Below are 25078 nucleotides of genomic sequence, written 5' to 3'. Positions count from 1 at the left end.
TCTCTTCTAATACATGCCTCAGTATTTCTAGCAAATATGCTTGTATTGTTATATATTGATTTATTAATATTAGACTTCTATTGGTTTTCTGCTCTAAAAGGAAAATTTAGGTCTTCTATACATCTCTTCATTTCTCCTCTTGCTTTAATATTCATTTCACAATTTTTAGATTAATCCGAATCAGTGTTTATGTTTTTATGATCATACAAAAATTCTTTGCAGAGTCCAAGTAGTATACTAGGAACATATTTTTTCTTGTCTAACTTTATACTTCCTGAGTTAATGATTGCCTGTTTACCTCCAGTTGGCGTTGTTTGTTCTATATTTTTTCTTATCTTTTTTTCACCCATTCCATCAGATCACTAGTTTTTTCTTTTAAATCAGGCGCTGGCAAACTCTTTCTATAAAAGATCATATAGTAAATATTTTTAGACTTTTTGGTCCAGACAGCTTCTGTTGTAACTACTCAACTCAGCTGTTAAAGTCATGGGCAATATGCAACTGAACTGCAGACAGTATGTAAATGAATGGGGGCGGCTGGCCATGTTCCAAAAAGCCTTTATTTACAAAAACAGGTGATAGGCAGGATTTGGTCCATGGACTGCAGTTTGCCAACCCCTAATCAAAGTGATAAAATAGACCAGATATTATTTTTTGTAATACTTTACTTTTCCGAAGCCCTGTCCTGGAGACCTTGCCTGCGTTGCTCTGTCTGTACTGGTGGTTCTCTTTGTGTCCTGCCCTGCTGGCATCCTGGAACTTCCTCCCACTGTTTTCCTGTTTTAGACCCCTTGTTTCTTGGGCCTCCGCACTTCCTCTTTCTTGTTTCATTCCTTGGTTTAGCTGGAGGATATTCTCAAGTAACTTCCTAAAAAAGAGAGTGTAAATGGGAGGTAAATTTTCCGAATCTTTCTATGTCTGGAAATGTCTATATGTTCCTCTTATGTCTTTTGATAGCTCAGCTAAGTAATGTATTCCAGATAAAATATTTTGTCAGAATTTTGAAGGCTTTCTTCAGTTATTTTCTGACTTCTAGCATTTCTGGTAGATGACTGATTACCATTCTGATTCCTGTTTGTATATGATCTTGATCTTCTTCTCTGCTTGCCCCCAACCTTTTGTCTGAGAGGTTTTAGGAACATGTCTTTATCCCTGGAGTTCTGAAATGCATGATGATGTACCCTGGCGTGATCATTTTCAGTCTCATGTCTCACTTGTGTCCCAGTCTGGGTCTGATGTACGTGAGTCTGGAATTTCTTCAAACAATTTCTCCAGATGCTAGCTCTCCTATCTTCTGTCGGGTGGCCATCAGGCTCTGTGGGGCCAAGGGAAGGAATCTACGGGTTTAACTCTTCCTGCATTCAGATGTGCAGCCTTATATCTTGCTCCTTGCTTCTGTGGGCATCAGGTCTCCAAGAGCCACACCTTGCAGGTGTGTGTAGGGTGCGTGAGAATGATTATGTTCAACTTTCTCCTCTCCAGGTTCGTTAAGTTGAAGTTTTCTCAACTTTTCAATAAAGTTGATTATTACTCATGTATCTCTTCCCCATCTTTCAAAATTTGATTAAAATTTGTTGTTCATTTATACCTTAAAATATTTTTTGGTTCATTTTATTGGGAGAAGAAAAAATATATAAATGCTTATGACCTATCTGTTGTGTTTAACCTCACAATTTGTTTATATGTATGTGTTTTTTCTTTTTTTTTGAAATAAAGTCTCACTCTGTCACCCTGGCTGGAGTGCAGTAGTGCAATCTTGGCTCACTGCAACCTCCACTTCCCAGGTTCAAGGAGTTCTCATGCCTCAGCCTCCCAAGTAGCTGAGATTACAGGCGCCCACCACCACACCTGAATAATTTTTGTATTTTTAGTAGAAATGGGACTTTGCCATGTTGGCCAGGCTGGTCTCAAACTCCTGACCTCAAGTAATCTGGCCTGCCTGAGCCTCCCAGAATGCTGGGATTACAGGCATGAGTCACCACACCCAGCCTATGTATGTGTTTAGTGGTCTAAAACTTGTCTGCTTTCCTGCTAGGAAGAGGCTGTGTCTGTTTATTCACCCACTGTATCCATCACACCTGGCTCAAAGTGAGTATTCCACATATATTTGATAAATGAGTGACTACACATTGAGTGAAGTGGCCTGAGGAAGAGGCCTCAGGTGGGAGTCCAAGGAGATGATGGTGGGAGATACTGATCCTGGTTTATGAAGAGCCTTGAGTACTCAGGGCAAGGAGAGTGAATTTTTTCCTGGTTGGGAGCTTGTTAGTAATTTTTCAATGGTGGGAGAGGTGATGATGGTAGGGTATTTTGATCAAAGGGATTTCAGAAAGAATTTCTCTGGTTGTGGTACGAAGGCTAGTTTGAAAAGGGTATACATGTAGGGAATAAGATGCTATGAAATGACAAGAGTTTTTGAGAAAGGAAGAGTGTGATTGCAGAGAGTTTAGAGAGGAAAAATCAATAGGACTTTGGTTCTGATTTAATATAGGAGGTTAAAGGTGGTTCCCCAAAATGCTTCCATCTGGGCATGATGGCTGACACCTGTATTCCCAGCTCTTAGGGAGGCCAAAGTGGGCAGATTGTTTGAGCCCAGGAGTTAGAGACCACCCTGGGCAACATGGTGAAATCCTATCTCTACAAAAATACCAGTTAAGGACATGGTGGCACATGCCTCTAGTCCCAACTACTTGGGAGGCTGAGGTGGCAGAGTCACTTGAGCCTGGGGAGGTGGAGGCTACAGTGAGCAGTGATCACACCACTGCACTCCAGCCTGGACAGCAGAGTGAACCCAGTCTCAAAAACAAAATAGAACAAAACCTGATGGTTGTCTTAGCAGAAAGAATACGAACGATTTTGGTGGGATGGGGAAGAGTAGATAATGGTTTTCGTTTGTCATATTTGAGGCAATAAAGCAACATCCAAGTGGAAATGTTTAGCAAGCAGTTGGCTATATTAGAGGTAGGAAATGAAAACAGGTTAGAGAGTTGTTCTCACAGAGAAGTTCAAGAAGAGAATGACATGAAGAAAGATGATTACTTGCTCAAGGTCATAAAGCTGATAATTGGCAGGCCCCACACTGGAAGTCAGATCTGGCTAAACTCATGCCTCATGTTCAACCACAATAGTGTTCTGATTCTACAACTTTGTTGAGATGCAGCCAGAAGAACAGAGACTTAGTATTGGCCTTGGGGAATACTCACATTTAACAGGGCAAGTGACTTCTTAAGAATGAAGGCGCAAAATGCAATCGAAAGCTAATGAGGTATGAGGGGAGAATACTGATGCTCCAAGAATCCTCCAAAATCTGGATAGGAGGGTAGGACCTGGTACCTTGGGCCAGGCAGCTTGGCTAGGCCCATTTGGCTTTAGTGAGGGCTGAAGTCTCCCACAGGCACCTCCTGCTTTCATTCTGAGGACTTCTCCAAGACCATCAGTTGCACTTTCTTTTCATACACTTTCCATTCTGCCTACTGCTATGGTTCAAGCCAGAGAAAACTGTGGCCAAGTAGCAATTCTGAGAACATAAGCAAGGCTGACATCCTGCCTGGTTTCCTCCACTCTTGCTCAGCCCAGAGCAGCCTGAGAGAATTTTGGTGAAGTGGTGTTTGGGGATTTTCAGAAGTGCCCTTGCAGGGAAGGGCTCCTGGGCTCTTCTCTCCCCTAGACCCCCTCCCTGTTGCATGCCTTCGGGTTCATGGCATGGGCTGGGGGAGGAAGAGGAAGCAGACACCATGAGAGTAGGGGCGTGGGCATGTAGGTTGTGAAACAATATGAGAAACCTCCAGAGCCAGCAAAGAAAGTTTTATTTTTGGAATTTGGAATTCAAAGTTTTTCACACTCAACATTTCTGTGACTAGCAGGTGAGATAAAAATCTATGTCATTCCACTGGTTTTCATCTTGTTTTAAATTATCTGATTTTAAACAGAAATTATTATCAGTCTGATATTGTTTCCTTTTCTAAAATGTGGTTTAATTTCGTAAAGAGCCGAGTAGTACGGCAGAGCTGAATCATAGGAAATTTCAGCATGCAAGCTCTACACCCATGATTACAAAACCGTGTTCTGGTAGCTTTGGTGCTCTCCTTGAAAAAGCGTTCCTTAATCCCAGGGTTTTGTTTTCAACTAGGCACTTTTTCTCTTTGCTGCTTCTACCATATGATGTCTTTAATTTCATGCGAGAGAACTAATCATGGGTCCTGAGTTTGAATCCCACCTTCTCTTCTTCCTTCCTGGGTAACAGTGGGACAGTTACATAACCTCTGAGCCTTAATTGTCTCCCTATAAATGAAAATAAGAAGATGGAGGACACACACACACACACACACACACACACACACACACACACCACTGGCACTTAGTAGGTGCTGAAATCTTCTTACTTCCTATCATTGAACAAGATTGGATAATTTTTTTTTCCTATTGGCGGTCACTGACTCACCAAAGAAAAAAGAAAAAAAAATCAATTTACTGTATGTTGTTAAATCAAGAGGGACACTTGTGGGTGTTTGTGTTTTGGATCTTATTTTTAGACATTACAAAAATGTTCCATGAACTGGATTTTGAAATTAAGAATGAGGAAACATTGTTTATATCTGAATCATAAATTACAACAAACGAAAATATTATACGTGTGATTTCAGTTCTATATTATAGGTATTTAAAGGGAAGGGAGAGAGGGAAAAGGAAGGGAAGGAAAAAAGGGGAGGTAGCAAACACACAAAATTAGCAGAGATATGAAAGACACGGCAAAGGTAAGATACAGTGGATGTAGGTGCCATTGTTTGCAGATGAATATTTTTGGTTTTCCTCTAATTAACACTTGATCTATGGGTACTAGAGTTATGTATTTGCTGCTGTAACTTCTCCTTGAAACCCATCTATTCATCCATTCATTTATCTGCCCACTCTTTCATTTATTGTTTGATTTAATAAACAACCACTCAATATATCCTTTGTGTTTGGCCCTTTCCTAGGTGCTAGCAAGGCAAGAAATCAAGCCAACCTTGCTTTCCCAGAGCTCAAAGTCTTGCAGGAGAGAAAGACAAGTAAACAAATATCAGAAGAGAATAATAAGTAACTGACTTGGATTTGGGGTGGCGGAAGGGCTTCATAGAGGAAACAATTCTATGCTAAGACAGTGTGGTGGGTGGTTAAGATCATGGGAGTTACAGGCAGATAGATATGGGTTTAATCCTGATTTGCTAGTTGTGTGGCCTTGGTCAAGCTGTTTAACCTGAGTCCTCACTTCATATTTAAAAGGAGGATAAAACACAGAAACATAAACTTTAGGCGAATTGTGATAATACACATAAAAGCTTTGTACATTGCTGGGCACATGGTAGACCCTAAAATTGAAACCACGATTTTCATTTCAAGATATTGCATCTTTAGTTTATTAGAGTCTTAGAGGCACTCTGGGAAAGTTGGATGAGGTTAAGAGAATGTGTCTCTGTGGAAAAAAATGGGTTATGTACTATTCCTGACTTTTCAACCCTTCTGTTGAAACTTTTCAAAAACTTTTCTGAATCACAGTAGCTTAAGTAACAATGTCGAAACTTTTCTTTGGGGTGCATTCCCCTCTGTATTTCCTAAGGTTGGAATGAAATCAAACCAAGGGTGGGAGATTGACTATCTTTGTTGTAGATTACCTCTTGGTTAAAAAACCCTAAAGCATTAACTCCTGAGGTCAACTCTAAAGTATTAACTTCCAAAGCTCTTTGGAAGGCCATCAACAACACCTGTAGCACAAAGCTGTTGTCAAGCCTGTAAGTATGAGTAGCACCAAGGGTACCAAATTGTGAGGATATTCTAGATCTGGTTTCACTCTCTTAGCACAGACACTCATATACAGGATGTAGAGAAAGCAAGTAAAACCCTAAGACTAAAATATAAATGGAGAGTAATCATTTTTTAACAAAGACCACCCTGAAGTTAGCTGTTTCTTCCATAGGAATACCATTAATTACTATGAGATAGAAGTGTAATTCATATCAACTCATTGGCTCTCCAGTTTATAGTTTCTTCTCAGGTAATGGCCCCTGTAACGCAGTGGCCAGATTTCCTCATTATCTCCTTGTGCCCATGGCCACAGTTGATTCTAAGGCAGTTGTTCTCAAACAGGAGTGTGCATCAGAATCTCCTTGTTAAAACAGAGTTCTGGATCCCATTACCAGTGTGTCTGACCCAGCAAGTCTAGGGTGGAGCTTGAGAAGTTTCATTTCAATAAGTTCCCAGGTAATGCTGATGCTGCTTATCTAGGGAGTGGGAATTGAGAAACACTGACCTAGGAGAAGGTAACTGAGCTCTCTGTATTCTTCCAATGCATCCACCTCCTCCCATCCTCATCCCAACCCCACTTTTCACATGTTTTCCAGGTATACTTTCCACTGGTCACAAATACAATCATTTTAATAAGTACTGGAGGGGAGCTTGTCTACAGCCTGGAGAAGAAAGGAATGAAAGTGTGAGAGGGACAGCAAGGTGTTCTACAATATCAGAAGTTGTGTGTCAAAACAAGAATAGGAAGTAGATCTTTTCAACCTGCCAATTTTGCCTCCCTCAAAGGAAGACATTTTTAACAATTTTAAAATGTCTGAAAATAGGCAGGTTTTTTTTTTTTAAAGATGATATATTGAACAAATTAATTTATCCTTGCTCCCTCTTAAATAACAACACAATGCTAGCAACTAAAGTTTTGGCATAATGTGAAGCATAAACCCTCAAGGACAAAAAGAAGGGTAGAAGGGATGATAAGAATATTGAAAATAAGAAAGCAGATAGGCAACTGTTCCAATTGGCTTCCATAGACCTGAGGATTCTGAGCTGTAAGCAGCAGAAGCTGGAGAGCAAGGGGATTTGCATGCCAGAACCCCAGACAGGTTCTGGATTCTGGAACTTCTGAATGAAGTAAAATAGGGCCTAAAAAGAGGAGTGATTGAGAATCTGTATAAAAAGCAAGAGAACTTCTAGGTCCACCCTACCCACTACATCAGGTGACGTCTTCTCCTTTGCCCTGGCATGTAGCTGGAGGTTTACCCTCAGAAGGCAGTGAATCAAAAGAGCTCTGGACTGGTGGACACCAGGCAGAGTTGGAAGAAGGGGTACTTTATAGAAAATGGTTGGGCGATTAAATGAAAGTCAACATATGGAAACTTTACATTTTAGTCTTCTTCCCCTTCTTGAGCTCCCAGAATGTTGACCTCCAAGTGTGTGCCTTCCAGATTAGTAGCATAATGCTGAGATTTTAGAAGGTATAATCTTCTAACAATCTGTAGCTATTTTCACAAAAAGATTGAGGGAGAATGGAAGGGGTTTGTGGTGCAAGAGAGGCCTGCAGAGTATGTCCAAACCGAGTTTAAAGTCAGCAATATTTACTGAGCAACTACTCTGTTCCAAATAAGCTGTGAGCTCAGATGATTCCCCAGTAAGAAAGATTCAGTGTGCCCATCCCTCATTGAACTAGATGGGAAGGCTGGAGGAAGGTACAGCACATACAGACGCAGATGGTAGAGAAAAAACATGCTGAGTTTGCGGAACCACAAACAGTTCAGTATTGTTGGCGTGGAAAGTATAGATGTGTAGGGAGCATGGGAGGGAGGGAGGGAGGCCTGAAAGATGCTGCTTTGCTTATGTCACTCTCTTTCTTTGCATGTATTATGTCTCATTTTTTATTTTTTTTCATTAACGGCTTTTTTTTTTTTTTTGCCCAGGCTGGAGTGCAATGATGCATTCACTGCAACATCCGCCTCCCGGATTCAAGTGATTCTCCCACCTCGGCCTCCCCAGTAGCTGGGATTACAGGTGCCCGTCACCAGGCCCAGCTAATTTTTCAGCTAATTTTTTTTTTTGGATTTTTGGTTAAATACAAAGAGATAGGGTTTCATCATGTTGGCCAGGCTGGTCTCGAACTCCTGACCTCAGGTGATCCGCTTGCCTTGACCTCCCAAAGTGCTGGGATTACAGGCATGAGCCACCATGCCCGGCCAAGGGAAATTTTTTTTAAAGGTCCATGTATGTTGCTATGAAAGTAATCTAAGCCATTTCTTTGAACTCATGCCTGGTATTTTATGGTATTTTATGATGCAGCTTTACTGATTTTTACCTACTCATTCTTCTAGGCATGGTTATCAAAGTTATTTTCCATCCCTCCCCTGACTCCCCCACCACTCACTCCAAAAAAAGAAATACAGCAATTGACATCCCCAGGAATGTCCTCTGATAAACCTACGTGAGAATTGCTTGTGTTATATACCCTGGAGAAAGATTGCTGCTATGTGCATATGGAATGAGACTAAATATTGACGGTTTGTCCTCTAGGATGGCTGCCTTCCGGGTAGTCCATCATGGAAATGGTGGCCACGATATTCCACATTGCTGCTAATCTAGTTTTTTCACACAGTTTTAGATTTTTGGCTAGTGCAAATGTCATTTTCTCTGGGTCCAAAATATCATTTGCACTTCTCTAATTGCTAATGATTTTGAACACCTCTTCATAAACTTGTTAGCTTTTGAGGCTTTCTCATCTGTAAATTCACTGTTTATATCCTGTTATACCATATTTCTATTAATATTGGGGCAGCTATCTGTTTCTTCCTGATTTGCAAGAGTTTCTCATATATTTTAGATATTAAGCTCTTGTTGACTTTAGACCTTAAAGATGTATTTTTTCAATCACTCATCTATTTGTTAACTTTGTCTTCTTCAACTTTAATTATCTTCTTCATTAAGCAAAAATCCTTGTTACAATATAATCAAGTTTGTCAATTTTTTTATGGTTTGTGCTTTTGGAATTTTAGCTTTTCCATCCCTAGGTTACAGAGACATTTTTCCATATTTTCTCCTACCAACTATAGTTCATTTTTAGATTTTGAATTCTTTTAGAGTCCACCTTTTGCATGTGATGTTAGGTGGGGATTCACATGTATTTGTCTCCACATAGTAAGTATATCAGGCAGATCTATCCAGAAAAATGCGTGCCATTTTTAGTGTTTAAAACAAAAGAAATTTAATGCAGGTACTTCATTACATGAATGATGGTAGATCTGGTGAGTTAACCAGGAGATGCTGAGGCAACCCAGACCTTAGCAGCAGCAAGAAGCCGCTATCACTCTTAGGCTTAATAATAAAAAACAGGAGGTGGCAATGTTATTGGAACTCGGTACTACTTGGTGGAATTGGAAACCATGCAGGAGTTTTTGGAGGGAATGGGAATGAAAACAGAGATGCCGCTGCTGCCGTAAATGTCCTCAAATGCATGAAGAGTAGGAGAGAATAGCCTGGATTATTTCTTCCTCTTTCTTTGCAATCTGTTTCATTGCCTCTCCATTGGCCTCACTGGATGAAGGTCAGGTGACAGGAGAGACTGGGAATGTAGCCCGCAGCCTGTGATATAAAGCAGAGGAGGGCAAGAACTGTATTTGGGGTCAAACAGGCCCAGAGTCAGCACAGTGAGCTATTTCCCAACATCATCTGCTAGAAACTAGTCTTTCCCTTTGATTTATGGTGTCACCTTTGTTATAGATTAAGTCTTCAAATGTACACGAAGTCTATTTAGAGTCTAGTCTGTATTTAGATAAAGACTCTAAATAGACTTCGTGTACATTTGAAGAATTAATCTATAGACTCTAAATTGGAGTCTATTTCTAAACTCTATTCTGTTCGATTTGTCTATCTGTTCTGACGCCAATTCTATTTTCTTTTAATTACTATGGCTTGGTAGCATGGCATATCTAGTAGGGGAATCCCCTTTCTTTACTCCTCTTTTTTTAAGTTGACTTAAATATTCATGGACCTTTGTTCCTCTATATAAGGCTTTAGAATATTTCCATTTTTCATTTCTTCTGTATCTATTATTATTTTAAAGTTTTCCTCATGGAAGTCTTATGTATGTAGCAGCAGAAGAAAAAAGAAGTACAACTAGTATACTGTCTCAGAAGTGAAAAGGGTCACTTTCACTCACATTTCTAGTCAAAGTAAGTCACATAGTCACACTCAGTTTCAAGAAGATGAGGAAGTGCAATATTTCTGCTAGGAGAATTGGAAATCGTTAGTGGAAAACATTAATGGTGACCAAAATCTGCTATTCTGGTCAGCAAATATTTAGTTCACTGACCTTCTTACATGCAAAAGACAATCATGCCACCCCAAGACAGAGAGAAAACACAATAGTTCATACAGTCTGTGGAATCAGCTAAAAGTCCAGAGTAAACTAGGGGATGCTAGGTGGCCTCTTTACTAGATCTGGATGTGCCTTCTCTCACTCTGGTAATTTGTAAACTAAAAGGAAGGGTTTTCTGTGCTCCCCTCTTCACACACCTAATATACAGAGACCACAAAACCAAAGTAACTCTTCCCATTGGAAAGGAAAAAGAGGGGAGATACATAACTAGGTGCATTCTTAATGAAATGAAAACATATGTCCAACAAAAACAATTGTACATAAATGTCCCTAGCAGCATTTTCTATAATGGCCAAACATTATGTTAATGTTAATGTTTAACAAATGTTAAAAACATTATACTACGCTAAGTGAAAGAAGCCAGTCACAAAGGACCACATATTGTATGAATCCATTTATATGAAATGTAAGAATAAATGGGTGAATTGTATGGTATGTGAGTTATGTTTCCATAAAGCTCTTAAGAAAACAAGTAAACAAACAAAAACAAAACAAAACAAACAATTATTGGTCTACTGCAGTTTAAATGAGACATATTTGGCTGGAGCATGACTGCTTATATCAGAGCTGAAGACTGCCTTTCAATTGCAGGTCCTGCCTCAAGAGGTAGCCACCAAATCTCAGAAAAAGAAAAATGACCTTGAGACTTGAGACGGCATAACCTGGTGGTGAGTCTGTGTGTCATATATGCTCACTTATGGCCCCATGGACAACTGGGGTCATCTTGTCATTAAATCTCCTAGTGTCTGACTTCATTCACAAACTCCACCCTTAATTATTTCTTCTGCTGGGGATAATCTTCAGTTATAAGCACATGTTATTACTATTATTATATTTTATTTTATTAGACAAAAAATAAGTGTTTTACTGTTGAAAAATTGGGGCTAAATATGATGGTTCATGCCTGTAACCGCAGCACTTTGGGAGGCCAAGGTGGGAGGACTGCTTGAAGCCAGGAGTTTGAGACCAGTCTGGGCAACATAGCAAGACCCTGTCTCTAGAAAAATTAAAAAAAAAAAAAGAAAGAAAGGAAGAGAAAAATTGGAAAATACTCAAAATGACAACAAAATTATTAAAAATCACTTACAACTCTGCACCTAGAAATAACTACAGTAAATCTTTCAGGATGTATTTCAGTCTCTGAAACTGAATGGCTAAGAAAATATAAACAACCTTATGACAAACAACACTCCCCTTTTTACCCCAGTGTTCTGTATTAATCTCTCTTGTAGAATTTTCTACATTTTACTATAGTTATTTTTAAGGGATTAGTAGAACAGGTGTCAATTGACTTATGTTTTAGCTCCATCTTTGACTTGCCAAATCTCTTTTTTCCTTTTTTTTTTTTTGAGATGGAGTCTCCCTCTGTCACCAGGCTGGAGACGGCTCACTGCAACCTCCGTCTCCCAGGTTCGAGCGATTCTCCTGCCTCAGTCTCCCAAGTAGCTGGGATTACAAGTGTGCACCACCATGCCCAGTTAATTTTTGTGGTTTTAGTAGAGATGAGGTTTCACCATGTTGGCCAGGATACTTTCGATCTCTTGACCTCATGATCCACCTGCCTCAGCCTCCCAAAGTGCTGGGATTACAGGCGTGAGCCACTGCGCCCGGCCCACTTTTTTTTTTTTTGTAAAAAAATAGAGAAGAAATTGAAAATTATGCCAGTGAGTTTGGAGTTTCTCCTGTAAGTGATTGGGAGCCATTGAAGGATTACAAGTAGTTGAATAAATCAAAATAGTTTTTGAGAAGGTAGTTTACTTGGAAGCAATGATGCATGAATATAAGTGAATGAAAATAACATTTACAGGTAAGCTATCGTACTAAACTTATTATTTATGATATTTTACTTGGTCCTTTTTGTACTATAGCATAGGGGTAATCATCCTAAGGACTAGGCTCTGGTTTTTTTATCTTGCCCAAATTCCTATCTAGGGAGTCTGTGGAGTCATGCCCTACAAACCATAAATTCTCATCAGATGTTTTTCATTTAATCCTATATATCGTGACTTACTTTCCAATATGACTCTGGCATAACATTATGTGACAAAGAAGGAAGTAAACATATTTTACTTTGTTTGCCGTTTTTTGAAATGGTCCTGCAAAGCTGTCCTTTGTAGGGGAAAATGTGCATCTGTAAAGAATCTCTGTTAACATACCTAGATATTTTTCTTCCAGGCCTCCCAATCCTGAAGCAATTAAGTAAGAGTCTAGCACCTTTTAAAGGTCTGAATAAAAAGCATTTGTCATCTATTGTCTCTAAGGGCAGCTACTATATAACTTCAAAAGAACCTTGGTCTCCACAATCTTTTATCTTAACCTGAACATTTCCTTTCTATTGATCCCAGGTCTTTAGACAAGTTCATCCAATTGTCAATCAGAAAATGTTTAAATTTACCTGTAGCCTGGAAGCCCCCCATCCCCTGCCCTTTGATTTGTTCTGCCTTTCTGAACCAAACCAATGTATTTCTTAAATGTATTTGATTGATGTCTCATACTTCCCTGAGGTTTTATACCATGCTTGGTATAAAACCAAGCTGCACCCCACCCACCTTGGGCACATATTCTCAGGACCTCCTGAGGGCTGTGTCAGAGGCCATGGTCACTCATATTTGGCTCTGAATAAATCTCTTCAAGTTTTACAGAGTTTGACTGTTTTCATCCACAATCCCCAAGCTAGAGATAAGAAATTTGAAACTCGACTGAGTTAAGCAATGTGTTCAAGGACACACAGCTAATAAGTGTTAGAGTAGGAAATTAAATCTAGCATGCTCAACTAACTGATTTCTTTCTAGACACAGAGGTTGGCTCAAGAGGTATTTCAGCAGTCTGGGTGGGCTCTGTTCCTATTGCATAATGAGAAGTTATAATAGAATGTTTAGCAAGCTGCATTGTTGAAACAGCAGATGGGTTGACGGCTGTTCCCAGGGGTTTTTCCCTATTACTCATACACGGTTGGGAAATCCTGAGGAAAGCTCAGCTTTTATTTCTTGAAATTTAAGGTCCTGACACTCTGTGGTGATTGCAGACAGAGATCTGCGTCGTTGACAACAAAGAGATAAAGGAGGGACCTTGGGTAAGTCCCTTTGTCCCTGGACCTCAGTTTTCTTAACCACAAACAATTAAATGATCTCTGAAGTTTTCTTTTGTTTTAAGACTCAAGGATAATACTGAGTGCCTAATGTAACGTGAAGTTCTAGGTAGAGGCTTAATGATAGCGTTACTCATTTACAGGGATTAAACAGAATGTCCACAAAGAACTGGTTGAAAATAGGCTGCAGAAATGGCACAGAAGATATGTGTTCTTAATTACTCAACTTTTATGCATTTTATGCACTAGACTGTAAGATTCAGGTAGGGGTGGGCTGTATGCTTGTTCATCCTACATCTTAGGGGCCATCACTAGTGTCTTGTAGGTAGGGACCCAAAGAGTTTTGTTGAAAGAAAGAACAAATAATGCAGAAAGCCTGCCTGTCCCCCCGTATTTGTTCTTCACTTCTTCCTCAATAATGTACCACCTAGAATTACCTGGTTACAGTCGTGCAGAACAGACTTCATTTCCCAGACTTCCTTGCAGCTAGATGTGCTCATGCTATTGAATTCTGACCAATGGGATGTAAATAGAATTAATGTTGACTTTTTTTTTTTTTTTCCCCCAGGAAATAATCTTAAGAGTGAGAGGACATAATTTTCTCCTTCCAATTTCCCCTTCTGGCTAAGATAAAATGGATAAATGGGTAAGATATTTGGAACTTGAATCACAAAATGGAGTTACATGTTGAGAATAGCAGTGCAATGAGAAGCGTGGTGTCTAGGCTATCTGACAATAGTCAAGCCTCTATGCAGGCTTTTAACTGTGTATGTAAACATAAGCACGAGAGACAGATATGTTTCTATTTTGTTTAAAACACCTCTATTTTTGGTTTACAAATTGTTGTAGCTGAACTTAATACATGGGAACATTTTCAAAAGAGGGCTGGGCACAGTGGCTCACTTCTGTAATTCTGGCATTGGGAGACAGAGGTGGGATGATTGTTTAAGGCCAGGAGTTTGAGGCCAACTTGGGCAACATAGTGAAATCCTGTCTCTACAAAAGATTTAAAAATTAGCTGACATGGTTGTGTATGCCTGTAGACCCCGCTACTTGGGAGGCTGAAGCAGGAGGATCACTTGAGCCCAAGAGGTTGAGGCTGCAGTGAGCTGTTATTGCACTGCTGCATGCCAGCCAGGGTGACAGAATGATACAGTCTCAAAAACAAAAAAGACAAAAAAAAAAAAAAAAAAAAAAGCGTACACAACTTTCATAATTTTTCTTTCAAGAACAGCTAATAAAAATATTTTGAGCATGCCTACCATAAACTTCACAATCACATACGGTAGATTTGATTTTGGGTGATGATCAGGGAGTGCCTACCTAGTTGGCCGTTAGTTAATTTTTGTATAAATACAGGGTTTGCTTGATCAATAACTTGAATATTTTATACTAAGTGTCTAAACTAATCTTTTTATTTTCACTGAAAACTTTTATATTTCCATTTGTTTACGTGAGGTTGTTAATATAAAACCAATTTATTTTTGTGAATGGAGTGAGGATGGAATCTATTTTTTCTTGAAAAAAGGGATAGCTCATTATTCCAAACCATTTAATTTATAGCATGTATATGCATATTTTTGCTGCTGATTTAAAATATACATTTATCAAATGTTAACTACTTATATAAACATTAATATTTGAAGGACAATGGCTAGGAATTTTATGAATTTCATAAAAAATGTAAATTCACGGATCCAAGATACTCAATAAACCTCAAGCCAAAATAACACAAAGAAAGCCACACAAAAAACCCATATTAATTAAATTCCTGAAAACAAGTGATGAAGAGAAAAATCTTAAAAATAGAAAAAATATGTATAAAGAAACAAATATACAAATTTAATTTCCCCTTAGAAACTACGTATTTCAGAAGAATGGAGAAACATCTTTAAAGTACTAAAAGAAAGAAATTATAAACCTAAAATTGTATATCTGACCAAAACATTATTCAAAATTAAAGGCAAAATAAATTTTTTTTTCTAGGGGGGAAAAAAAACCACAGAAAATTTGTGGCTAGGAGACCTGCATAACAAGAAATGTTTTTTAAAAATGTCAGTCCTTAAATGGAAGGAAAAAAAGTGATGAAAACTTGGATCTACACACAAAAATAAAAAGCTTCAGACATGGTAAATATAAAATAATTTTTTATTTGTTAGATTTATATACTTCTTAAAAATAATTGATTGTTTAAAGCAAAAAATCATGCCAATATATTGAGAATTTTAGCCTATGAAAGAATAAGTTGTATAATAAAATAGCTCAAGGTTTATTAGGGAGTGAATACTGTTGCAAGGTTTTAAATTTATATGTGAAGTGATATAATGTTAATTAAAAGTAGATTGGATGAAATTAAGTTGCATGTTATGAACCCCAGTAAACAAAGAAATAAAACAAAAAAGTGTAGTTTATAAGTCAATAGTGGATTTAAAATAGAAAGATAGAAAATACACAATTAACCCAAAAAAAGGTAGGAAAGAAGAAAAAGGGGAAGAAAGAGCATATGGTACAAATTCCAAACATATAACAAAAAGATAAGTTTAAACCCAATTATGTCAATAATTATATTGAATATAAATAGTCTAAACACTCCCATCTCTGCCTTTTAGCAGAGATTTCAAACTGGATAAAACGCAAGACCAACTATATGCTGCCTATAAGGAAACTATTTATAAATATACAGATAAGTTAAAATGAAAAGTATTGAAAAAGATACAATATGCACATATCAATCATAAGAAAGGTGGACTGGATATATTAATATCAGATAATGTAGAATTCAAAGGAAGGAATATTATCGGACTAAAGAGGGATATTTTATAATGATGTGAACATCAAGAAAACGTAACCACCTAATTTGTACCCAATTAACAGAGCTTTAAAATACATGAAACAAAAATGAACACAACTCGAAGAAGAATTAGACAAATTCACAATTATTTTTGTAGTCTCCAACATTCCTTTTCAAGTAATTGACAAAAAAAGACAGAAAATCACCAAATATAGAATTGAACAATATCAACCAAATTAATCTAATTGACATTAATAATAGAACTCTCCACCCAACAACTGTGGAATTCACATTCTTTGAAGAGCTCATGAAACATTTTCTAAGGTAAGCTGTAGGTTGGACCATGAAATAATTCTCAATAAATTTAAAAGAACTAAAATCAGGCAGTGTAAGAGCATATTATGTGTCAGTGGTAGATTTAAATTAGAAATCAATAACAAAATGATAATACCCAAATAATTGGAAATTAAACGGCACACTTCTAAACAATCCATGGGTCCCAAAAGATGATACAAAGGAAACTAGAAAATATTTTGATTTGTAACTTAGAATTTTATCTATAAATGTTAACATTAGAAAAGAAAAAAATTAAAAATTAATCTAAGCTTCTACCTTTAAGCACTGTGATTGCTGCTTCTCTTAAATTTTGATATGTTGTGTTTCATTATTATTTCATTCAAAATGCGTTCTAGTTTCAATTGAATAATCGAAACGATATTACATGTTGTGAGGAGTGACAGAGATCAATGTCACCCTTAGAGACCTAAAGGACACAGGTTTGGTGGTCTCCATCATATCTACATTAATTTATCAGGTGGTTCCTTACAAAATCCAGGTGGTTTCTGGAGAATGACACACAGTACTACAAACTCAGCATAGTAGGAAACTTTATTTCAGCTGTTAAACAAGATGTTGCATGTTTAATAGAATAAATTAACAAAGTCCGATATATGGCATGTAGCCACTGGTGTGACAAACGCGTTCTTTTCCATTCCTGTTAGAAGAGGAATGAAATGCAGTTTGTATTCACTTGGAACATAAAACAGTATATGTTTAGTCTTGCCCCAGGGCTGTGTTAACTCTTTTGACCTCTGTCATAATGTAAGTCTGAGGAAATCTGAACCATCTGGACATTAGAAAAAATATTGCACTGGTGTATTTATGATGTCATGATAATTGGGCAATATAAGCAAGAACTGTTAAGTGCACTAGAGGGGCGATAAGACATGCACTGCAGGGAGTAGGACATAAATCCCATGAGGATTCACAGTCCCACTACATCAAAAAAATTCTTACAGGTCTAATTTCTTGAGTGTGCTCAGACATTCCCTCCAAAATATAGTTAGAATGATTGCATCTCATACTTACCACCACAAAGAAGAAAACATATCTGCCCTCTTTGGGTTTTGGAGGCAATATATTCCACACTGGGAATATTACTGCTGACTGCTACAAAAGGTTTCTAGGTTTGAGGGGAGCTTGCAGCTAGAAAGTGCTCTATAGCAGGTCTAGATTTTGGTGCAAGTGACCCTGATGCTTGGACCATAAACCCCAGCAAGCTTTATAGTATTAGAGACATGGCAGGAAAAGACTCTGAGTGGAGTTATTCGGCAAACTTCATAGGAGAATCATGGTGTAGCACAACTATGCCATTTGCAATGGAGAATTACACTCCTAGAAAGACAGTTCCTGTTTTTCTACTTGGAAGCCCATGTAGAGATAGTATACTTTACTGTGGGTCAAGTGACCTTGTGGCCAGCACTGTCATCATGAAATGAGGTCCTGATTTCTGTCAGACTCATCAAGTTATAAGGTTGTGTGGACCCAGTAGCAATCAATTGTAAGGCAGAAATAGTAAGTCTGGGATAATAAGTACTAAGGCCTGAGTCTACCTACACATAAGCTACACAAACATGTGACTCAGATCCCCATACATCTACCTTCATTGCAGTAGCATCTCTCCCTTAGTTTATACCTATGGATGCAGAAGGGCAGGTGGATGGTGATGAGGAAGTCTCTTATGATAAGCTCAGGAAAGAAGCAGAAATCTCGTCTTACTTTTCTGATGGGTTGGCTTGGTACACAGAAGCAAGCTAAGACAGACAACAACTGCATTATACCCTCACCCAGGAATGGCCTTAGAAAACAGCAGTGGGGGAAAAGCCTCTCACTGTGAAGAGTTTTGAAAACCTGTCATCTACTTTTTAATGGAAAGAGAAGTGACTCAAGTTTCAAATACTTATAGACTCGTGGGCAGTAGGAATAGTTGGATAGTTGGCTAGGGTCCAGGAAGGAGAAACGTTGGAAGATAAACATGGAGTGGAATCATGAGGCTGAAACTATGGGGATGGCAGGAAATAAGAAGATTTTTGTATTACATATAAAACCAAGTAGAAGAATTGACTCAGGAGGTTGGTGTCAGTAGCCTGTCACTAGCCATTTCAATGCTGGCACAATGGGTTTATGATAGAAATAACCATGGTGGCAGGGAAGGAAGTTATACACAAGTCCAGCTGCACGAGCTTCTGCTTACCAAGATAAATCGAGCTACAGCCATTGCTCAATGTTCAACCTGCTAGCAAAAGAGAACAATGCTGAGACATGGCACCATCCCTCGATGACACTAATTCTCCAACGGATGGCAATTGACTACATTGGATTTCTTTTTTTTTCTTTTCTTTTCTTTTTTTTTTTCAGAGATGGAGTCTTGCTCTGTTGCCCAGTCTGGAGTGCAGTGGTGCAATCTTGGCTCACTGCAAGCTCCGCTTCCTGGGTTCATGCCATTCTCCTGGCTCAGTCTCCTAAGTAGCTGGGACTACAGGCGCCCACCACCATGCCTGGCTAATTTTTTGTATTTTTAGTAGAAACGGGATTTCACTGTAGCCACGATGGTCTCGATCTCTTAGCCTCGTGATCCGCCTGCCTCAGCCTCCCAAAGTGCTGGGATTACAGGCGTGAGCCACTGCGCCTGGCTGACTACATTGGATTTCTTTCACCTTGAAAGGACCAGTGATTCATTTAGACAGGAATGGCACATATTTCAGTTGCAGCCTTGTTTTTCTTGCCTGTAGGACCTCAGCTGGTATCATCATCTGGGTACTTACAGCTTGTTTGGTCCATTGCCACAGGATCCCATATAACATTGTATCAGACCAAGGGACCCACTTTATAGCAGGGAAGGCATAGTAAATTTACTTGTCATATCACATTCTACCCCATACAGAAACTGCCAACATAATAGAGTCACAGAATGGCTTGTTGAAGAAATAGCTTAGGCACTATCATCTTCCAAGATGCAGTGTGTGGCCTAAATCAATTACTTTTATATGTCACGGTGTCCTCAATAGGTAGAATACATGGATTGGTAATTAAGGGAGTGGAATTGGGAGTATCTTCACTTGGAGCATTTTGCTTCCCATTCTGGTGAATCTGAATTGTGACTGTTTAGAGGTCTTGGTTTCCAGAGGGGAATGCTTTCAAATGAACATAGGGGAAGACTCATTGAATTATATATTACAACCGTTTCCAGGGCATGTTCAACTCCTTGTACCAAGGCACCATCAGGCAAGATGAGGAGTCACCATCCTGATAGTGGTAACTAATCCTGATCATAAGGTAGAGGTATGGCTGCTGTTATTCAATGGAGGTAAGAAGGAATGTTTGCTATCCAGATAATCCACTTTGGCATCCTCTTAGTGTTCCTTTGCCTTATCTTGACAGGAAAGGGACAAGTGTAGAAGTCACTATCTAAGCAGGGCCTGGTGACCATGGCCTCAGGCTTTAGGAATGAGAATCTAGGTCATGTCATCAGATTATCTACCAAGACTAGCCGCTATTCTAGCTGAGGATGAGGGAGACCTAGAATGCATAGAAAACTGGGCATGAATATCATGTAAAGCCCCACTACAAACTGTATGGTGGTAGGGTATGGTTTTCCCACAACCTTCTAGATCCTGAAGAAATGCTTCCCAAACTAATATGAAGATGTGGATCCAAGAGGCAAAAGCAGTGGACTCTGGTGGGTGCTGTGATATGCTGCCCAGCTCTCCTTTCAGAACGGAAGGACTTATTTACTCAGAAGCCAAGAATCCTGCTGAATGACAGAACTCACCAGTCAGCCATCTCCAGAGATTGCCCTCAGCAGGAAAGAACTGCCCTACCCCAGATCACACTGCCTTCCCAGGAGTAGATTGCATCCAATGACTGGTTAAGGTGGGAATCTAAAGTCATGGCCCCCTTGCTGCAATGCTGGACAACTTTCAAGGTTCATTCCAGTTTTAGAGAGCTTGAGGCCTTGGTTGAGAGTGCATGAGAGCCCAACCTATCTTTCTGCTCAATCCTGAGTCCTTACTTTCCATTGGTGCTTATCCTAAGATCACTTCCTAGTAAACTTCTTTGTGTTAACCTCTTTCTTAGAGTCTTTTTTTCTGGTGGGGAACCTAATCTTGAGCAGCAACTTTGTGAGCTCAGTCTCTGCATGAGTGAATGTGATTGAGTCCATTTAGGCTGCTTGCAATAGAGTAAACCCTCTCTGGAGGAGGATCACATCATTCAGACTCTATGTTTTTCTTTGTAGCCAATGACGCTCAACAACAACAACAAAAATTGCCAAATATCTCAAGAAACAAGACTATAAGGAAAAAAAACCGATAGAAACAGACTCACTAATGACTCTGTTGATTTGTGATACAGGTTGTGAAATAATTGTGATTAATATCTTTAAGAAAATAAAATGCAAAACAAAGGTTTTCACTTGAGAATTAGAATGTGCATTAAAAAACAGAAAGTTTAGAACCAAAATATCCAACAGAAGATTGGACAGAGCAGAAGAGAGGATTAGTGACCTGGATAAGAGTTTAGTAGAAAATACCTGGGCTGAAGTATGGAGGGCAAAAAGGATGGAAAATACTAAAAGGGAACGTAAGAGACATGCGGACACAGTGAAAAGCTCTGATATATATGCAGTTGGAATCTTCAAAGGGGAAATAAGAAAGAGTGGGTCAGAAGCAACAATTAAGGAGATCTTGGCTGAGAATTTTCAAAAATCAATCAGAGAGATGAATCCACAGATTCAAAAATTGTTATGAACTCCAGCAAAATAAAGATAAAGAAAACTATATGGTGGCATAGCGTATTAAAATTGCTGAAAGTGAAAGAAGAAACCTTGGAAGCATCTAGAATAAATATAAAAGTTTCTTGCATGTATCCCATTATATGGGATCATTTTACATGAATCATTTATATAAAATACTTTAATTAGCAAATATCATAAGGACCAAAATATGCTTTGACTTTTGTTCCTTGCTAAAGATGGAGGAAGTATTGTTACAAATAACCGTCTTGTCAATTTCAATTTTTTGGCTGACTTCTCCAGTTTGATTAGGCCCCAGTTTCTATCTTATAATGTGGCTAATAAAGAATTGGTACTTGGAATGGAAAAATGTCAATTCTGACACTGTCCTCATGTTACTTGTATTTCAAGTATTGGTAACACTTCAATCCACTGTTTTTTACAGGAATATTTTAAGCTACTTGCTTTGTGAAAGTTGGTTTAGATAAAACTAAATATTACCCTCTATAAATCACCTTAATTAGACATAATAAATGCTTTCATGCTTTAGTACACTGAAAGTGAATGAGGTGGTGGTGGCATTGGCTGTATCCCTCTCTGCTCTGTGGAGTTCTCACCTTGCTTGAGGCACCTCACATTTTCTAAGACCCCTTGCTATTCAAGGGGGTGTGAGCATCAGCAGCAGTGGCATTTCCTAGGACCTTGTTAGAATGTAGAATCCCAGGCCCCATCCCAGTACTACTGAATAATAATTTTGCATTTTAACAAGGACTCCAGGTGATTCATATCTACATTAAAGATTTGTTGTTCTAAGTAACACATGACTATCTGGAATAAGGACTCAGTGAGGATACCAATAAATTTAATACTTGTAAAGCTTAATTTCATATGTTACTAGATAAAATTAATTGTAGGTAGGAATTTTAGGTAGTCATATGGTTACCCAAATAAAACCATATTACTCAATCTCCTTGCAGGTATATGTAGCCATAAAATTCAGTATAGCTAATGGAATGGAAAATGAAAGATATACACTACTTCCAGGTTGAGCACTTTATAGGAAGAGTCATGCCCTCCCCATTTTCATTCTCTGCTAACTGGAATGCATGCTTGATGGTGGGAGCCAGAGCAGCCATCCTCGGCCACCAGATAGAAACTTTGTGTTAAAGATGACAGAACAACAAGGCAGAAGGAATCTGATTCCCTGATGATTATAGAAGCACCATACCAGCCCTAAAAAGAAAAATAAGATGCTACTTTGACGCATTGTTCATTTGGATTCATGTTTCATCAGCCAGACCTATAGCCTATTTAGTGAAATCATGAAACAGGTAATCCCATTATCATCTTAGGACATCTTGGGATTGTTTATAGGAGACCAGGCTGAGGCTAGAGCCTCTCCATTACGTGTGAAGCTCTGCCCAGAATTTCTTTTCTGTCTCTTCTGTTAAATTTCTAAGCATATGAAGTATATATGGATCAGAGCTCACCCCATGGGTTTTGGTTAGTACTTTGGTAGATATAACTCAATGTGGAGAAGGGGATGAAAAAAAAGCCACATGGATATTTTTCCCTAAAAGTTTCAGTTTGAAAATGTTTGATTTTTTTTTGCTTTTTTGAGAAAATTTGAATAAAATTCAATTTTTCTCAGCCAATAAATCCAGAATTGAGTATTTTGTGGTTGTATGACTCACTCAAATCATTTCACACCATTAGATGCCTCTTGGGAAAATCGGAGCTTTCTATTATCCCTCTAGTAGAAAGTAGAGAAATGACAAGACCATTCACAAGGAAATTCCAGGGAATACTTCTGTTTCTAAGTCCTCACCTGTCCCCATGAGGTCCCTGGTGAAAAGAGTGTCATTATTTGGTTAAATCATATAGTCAGAGTCAATTTCTTTGCCTGTAATATAGGGTACTCATACTTAGGGCAAGAATGATCTTCCCAGTCACCTGGAGGAGTTGAATGAATTTCCCAAGATCACACAGATCATATCTGACAGAGACATAGCTTGAACCCAAGTGTTTTGAGACAAAGTCCAATGCTCTGTCTCAGTTCCATTCAATGAGGCTGCTTACACCTGAAAGAAGCCAGAAGAAATGTGCTATGAAATCTCTTAATTTGAGTGTTCAGTGGAAGGTGATTGGGTGAAAGCAGACCTGACGGGATGACACGCTGCTAAGTTTAGAAGGGGCTTCTGAGCAGAGCCCCAAATGGTCCAGAGTTGTGGCTCAAGTCTGGCTGCTTGCTGCTCAGAGACCAAAGACATGAAGTGAGGTGTGGTGAAAGGAAAGCAGTTTTATTAATCAAATGCTAGCAGTTGAGGGATGGCCAGGCTCATGCCTTTAAAAGACCATTCCACCATTTTGGGCTGAGTGAAGGGGTTTAAGAAGGAAAAGGTGTGGGGAACATGAGGGAGTGGTGCACTAGGGTGCAGGTGCAGGTTTGCACGTGTTGTTCCAATGACTGTCTTCAGTAATTGCCCATCTGGAGGTCTGGTTTGAGTCACCCTGACTTTAGCCCGGTAGTGGTGGGCCAAATGTTTGTAACTCCCCTTAAGCAGGATGATTCTACAGCTGGGTCTTTCTCCCGGTTTGTTTCACAATTGGCTTGTGGAGTTTCTAAGCAAGAACAGAATTAGGTAAGTGAGTACTGTTCAGGAACATACCTGGTGGAAAAGGGAGAAACAAAGAGTTTTAAAGTATATTTCAAGGCTGAAAGCAAGATAGGAAAAAATTGGCTTTTGGGACTACTTGGGATACTTGGTTACAAAGTTACACTTAGAAAACTAAAGAATAGAATCTCCAAATAAAACCAATTAAGAACCAAAGAAGTACCTTAAAAAAATTAATGTCTATTAGGCAAGTAAATCCTCGTCTGGGGCTTAATCTGAAAGGGATCTTAATGGGTCTGAGCACATGTATTTCTGGGAATAGCCATAGCAGAATTTCTTGTGAGTTTGATGCAGTGGAAACACCTTAAATGTCTAATAGGAAATTCAAAAATAAAGTATGGCACAGTTACAAAATAAAATATTATATAGTCAATAAAAATGATGATGGGTCATTTGTTCTTAATAATTTCTGGTTCATAGACACATCCCTCCCCCGCTTTTAGAGACAGGATCTTGCTCTGTCACTCATGCTGGAAATATAGTAATGTAATCATAGCTCACTGAAACCTTGAATTCCTGGGCTCAAGCGATCTTCCCACCTCAGTTTCCCTAGTAGCTAGGACTACAGGTGTGCACCACCACGCCCAGCTAATTAAATATTTTTTTGTCATAGAGATGAGGTCTGGCTATACTTCCTAGGCCGGTTTCAAACTTCAGGCCTCAAGTGATCTTCCTGCCTCGTGCTTCCAAAGTTTTGGGATTACAGACATGAGCCACTGCAACCAGCCACATGGACTCTTTTGGGGCTTCAAGAGCCATAGAGCTTGTCCCCAGAAAAAGCTATGCACATGCACACAAATGTCAACTTACAATTTCAGAAGGTCCTTCAATTTTCCTGAAGTCAGTCCATGGGACACTATGCTAAGAATTCCTAGGTAAGATATATTTTTAATGACTCGGACAGGTGTTTGTGACAGCATAATTTTTGCACAAAAATACGGTTTACAAAATGGCATGTATGGGATGATAGAATTTGATTAAAAATGTAAATAGCTTTCTATGCAGAAAATGAATCTGGAAGAATATCAAAATGTTAATAGTGTTATCTCTAAGGGTGAGGTTTTAGATGATATTTATTTTCTTCTTAAGCTCTGTTTTTATTTTATAGGTTCTATAATAAATGTGCATTACTTTGTGCAATAATTTTAAATAGTCAATTTAAAAAATCTGAGAAACAGTTGAAAAAAGTTGGCAGTTGTGAAAGTAGGGTGCACAGGACAGCTCAGAGCTGTGAGGACTCAGGAGGAAGCCAGGTGCAGGGCAGGTGTACCCG

At 38.8% G+C, this 25078-nt stretch overlaps 1 long non-coding RNA gene across 2 annotated transcripts; it reads left to right on the top strand.

The window, feature by feature from the left end:
• The first annotated feature begins 821 nt into the window (after positions 1-821).
• LOC102143705 (uncharacterized) lies at positions 822-21500 on the top strand. 2 transcript variants are annotated; one of them, XR_001485543.4, is made up of 6 exons: positions 822-893; positions 10772-10848; positions 13837-13914; positions 15255-15397; positions 19589-20271; positions 20636-21500. It is a non-coding gene; the product is annotated as an uncharacterized lncRNA (long non-coding RNA). The 2 variants fall into 2 exon arrangements; XR_010581463.2 differs by having other exon boundaries at positions 19589-20323.
• The last annotated feature ends 3578 nt before the right edge of the window (positions 21501-25078 follow it).

Source organism: Macaca fascicularis, chromosome 15 (assembly GCF_037993035.2).
Source record: "Macaca fascicularis isolate 582-1 chromosome 15, T2T-MFA8v1.1".
NCBI classification, from domain to species: Eukaryota; Metazoa; Chordata; class Mammalia; order Primates; family Cercopithecidae; genus Macaca; species Macaca fascicularis.
The sequence above is the reverse complement of the archived record's forward strand: the minus strand, read 5'-3'. Positions and strand labels throughout refer to the sequence as shown.